The sequence below is a fragment of the Aegilops tauschii genome, chromosome 3 (genome assembly GCF_002575655.3).
Source record: "Aegilops tauschii subsp. strangulata cultivar AL8/78 chromosome 3, Aet v6.0, whole genome shotgun sequence".
Classification (NCBI taxonomy): Eukaryota; Viridiplantae; Streptophyta; class Magnoliopsida; order Poales; family Poaceae; genus Aegilops; species Aegilops tauschii.
The window spans coordinates 3,089,787-3,093,503 of NC_053037.3; the positions used below are offsets into that span (position 1 = coordinate 3,089,787).

Here is a 3,717-nt window from a genome sequence, read left to right on the forward strand (position 1 = left end):
GAGAAGTCCCGACTACGGCCCTATTTGTTTGAGCTTTAGGGATCAGATTTAGCTTTGTCAGTGAAGCTGAATCTGGAATTTAAAACAAACAGTTATTTCAAACCAGCTTTGCCAATGAAGCCAACTTTGGCTGTGAAACTAAGTCTAGAATATGAAACAAACAACTATTTCAAAACAACTTTGCCAGTGAAGCTGAATCTGGATTTGACCCATTTTCAGTGGAATTTGCTGAAGCACCTCAAAGTGTACTTTGGTGGCGAGCATAATTAGCTTTACCACTAAAATGAATCTATAGGTGATCGAATCCAATCAAAGCTAAAACAAACATGATCTTCTATAAATGTGAATCAGCTTTTGTCCTACATGAGGGTGGGAGCGCATCACGACTATCTGGCTGGGGAGAGAATGTCACCAAGCGGGGCAGCAAACCAAAGGCTTGGGGGTACAACTAAAAAAAAGGGCTCGGGGATAATCCTAGCTAAGTCTGCGCCGAGTGCATGGAATACTCGGGGAAACACGCATCCAGTCTCACTTATAGGTTGAGTCCATGTTCGACATCTTTCTTTTCTGTTTTTTTTTCTTATGTTCTTCTTTCTTCCATTTTCCTTTTTTCTATTCATTTCAAATTTCCATAATTTTTACCTTTTGATTTACCTTTTCTTTCTTTCAACTTTTAATTAGCGTTTGCTTTTCTACATTTTATTATGTTCTTTATATACCCCCTTTTTTCCGCACATACATAAACATTTTTTACATGGTACATGAACATATATTCAAATATTTCCGAAGAACAGTTTTCGTCAAATTGATGAACAAAAGAATGCGTGAGTATATGTTTAACACAAGAAGACTTTTTAAAATATGAGATGAACATTTTATTCCGTATATATGATCATTCTGTATTGAGGTGTGCGAAATTCTAGTATTCAATCATATGATTGTTTATATTAATTGAACTGATTTTTCAAAAAAATCAAAATCAAATAAATATAAACATTTTACTTCAAATAATAAATAGGATGTCAACTGGGCAATGCATGTAGCGGGCCCATATAGGCCTTTCCGCCGTATGCTTGACAATCTAAAAAATTATTGATTCTCAAAAAGAAAAAAAATCTAAAAATTACTAAAATGCTCGACCATTCGCCTAATGGGTTTGGACAGGAGCACGGCAGGAAAAGTTGATGCCCAATCGGGCGCGTGTAGGTCGAGAGTGCTGGAGTTTGTCTGGGCCGTCCCATTAATGGAATTCATTCCCAACCGGTTTTTCCAGTTTATTTTTTGGGTTCTTCTTTCTTTTTCTTTTATTTTTCTTTTATGTTTCATTTTCTATTTTCCTTTTTTTGTTTTTTCGATTTTTATTCCTTTTTCATATTTGCGATAATCATATAAATTCGTGTTTTTTTCTTTTTCCTTTATTTTTGTTTTCAATTTTCAAACATCTTTTTAAATTTCATGAATAATTTTCCTAAAATTGTGAACAGTTTTTTGAAATCGTGACCAGTTTTTCAAATACACTAACATTTCTTTGAAATTACGTACTTTCCTGGTGTTCACTTTTTTTGTGAATTTTCTTTTTTAAAACCATGTTCATCAATGTAAAACAATGTTCAACAATTCAAAAAATGTTCATAGAATTTATTTTTTGTTCATCGGACTTAAAAAATGTTCATAAAAAGTCGAAATTTAATTGCAAGAATTCTCATCAAATTACAGAAAATTTCATTGATTTCAGAAAATGTTATCAAATTCAAAATTTGTTCATAAAGTTCAAAAAATATTCTTCGAATTAATTTTTTTGGATATATAAACAATGTTAATCATTATTAAAAATTGTTAATTAAAATTTTAAACGTGTGCATTATTTTGAATTTCGAACATTTTTGAATTTGAGAACTGGTTTTGACAATTAACAATTCAAAATGTTTTTAATTTAGAAACAAAACTGAATTATTTAAATATAGAAAAAAACAAAAACATAAAATAAAAAAAGGAAAAGGAAAAGTAAAACTAAAAAACAGGGGTGCCACGCCAGGTGCATGGAAACACATGGTTTTGATTAAGTAAAATGTTTTCTTTTTTTTAAAACATCATATGAAAATGTAGTGAATTTACTTTTGTATTAAGTTAAAAATATGGATTTAAAAAATGCGTATATTAAAAAATAAATCAAAATTGGAAAAGTACAAAGCTTTTAAAAAACTAAATCGTAAACATGCATCCACTTTAAACAATGTACGGAATATATTGTTCACATTTACAGATTTGATAAATGTTCACATTTTTTAAAATGTTATTTTTTAAATTTAATTTTAGATGGATACTTTTTCCTCCAAGAAAGGAAAAATTATAGTAAATGTAAAAAAGCCGACTTTAGCTGAAGAAACCGATACACAAAAAAGAAATAAAAGAAAACTTAGAAACGAAAAGAAAATCTAACTGAAATCGCAGAACCTGCATAAAAACTTCGCATGAACAAGCATAGAGCTATCGCAAATATCTATGTATGGGATGGTTGGACTTCGTGAGAAAGGGCTCAAAATCGGTTCCAAATCCACAAATTTAGTTTAATTCAAACAAGTCAGCTCAGAACCTCCTAATGATCCCAAAATTGGCTTTACTAGATAATATGCAACGCGTTGGTGCAGGAATGGATTGCAATGAGATTTTGTTGTACGAGACATTAATATTTAGTAGTGAATAAAAAAAAATTACAACGCCCGATCCCGTCCCAGATTTAATTGTGGCCAAATCCAGTCGCCGGCGCTGCTCCCATCGCGTGTGCCCCGCCCATGCACCCATGGTGGCCGCCGTAGTGCCGCAATGGCCGCGTTGGTGAGCTGCGCACAGGCCTCCGACGTTCAGGGAAGGCACAGATCGAGAGGAGGACGGCGAGATGCAGTGTTGCACGGAGCAGCCGCCTCCTCACGCCTTGCGTCAAAACCACCGGACTGATGCTGCTTGCACACGTGCTTGACCACCTGTTGCTGTCGTGGCCGAGGAAGAGGAGCAGCAGCGGCGGGCGGCCGGGGCTGTTCTTGCGCGTGCTTGCTGCTGCTTGGTGCTTCGGCCGATGCTTGCGGCTGCGCCACTGCTGGCCGGCGAGGAGCAGCGAGTGTACCTGTTGCTGCTGCTTGGGTGAAGAAGAAGAAGAAGAAGAAGAAGAAGAAGAAGAAGAAGAAGAAGAAGAAGAAGAAGAAGAAGAAGAAGAAGAAGAAGAAGGGGACAGGACCTATGGCGGCGCGAGGAGCGGCGTCTCCGGCGAGGCAGCGAAGAGATGAGGCGTGAGGTGCTGGCTGCGGCTGTGCACTTGAGGAGATAAGGGAGAGAGACATGAACCAGGAGCACCAATCAGGACATGCCATGTCATCGATCCATGACTTCAAGCATTGGCCAATCAGAAGCAAGCAGCTGAATGTGTGCTTCTTTGTCCATTCTAAAAATTAAAAAAGAAAATGAATAAAATTTCAAAAAATCAAATCCTTTGACATTGTGTCCTTTCACATGTAATAGTTGCCACGAAAATTTTGAAACTTAGAATAAAACAATTTTCTTACTTCATTTGCCTTTTTGCAAATAAAAAATCTAGTTTTGACACATAGAAAATGAAAAAAAATGATTTTTTTGTACAAAAAATTCTAAAATCTATTTGGCAACATTGTTTTTATTGGCGAGATGTACCTATGTGCCAATTTTCAACACATTATCACAAATTTT

At 35.6% G+C, this 3,717-nt stretch overlaps 1 long non-coding RNA gene across 1 annotated transcript; it reads right to left on the reverse strand.

The window, feature by feature from the left end:
- Positions 1–2,546: 2,546 nt before the first annotated feature.
- On the reverse strand, positions 2,547–3,454 carry LOC141020880 (uncharacterized). Its single transcript, XR_012180882.1, has 2 exons — positions 3,233–3,454; positions 2,547–3,121 (listed from the first exon to the last, which is right to left on the reverse strand). It is a non-coding gene; the product is annotated as an uncharacterized lncRNA (long non-coding RNA).
- Between the last annotated feature and the right edge of the window lie 263 nt (positions 3,455–3,717).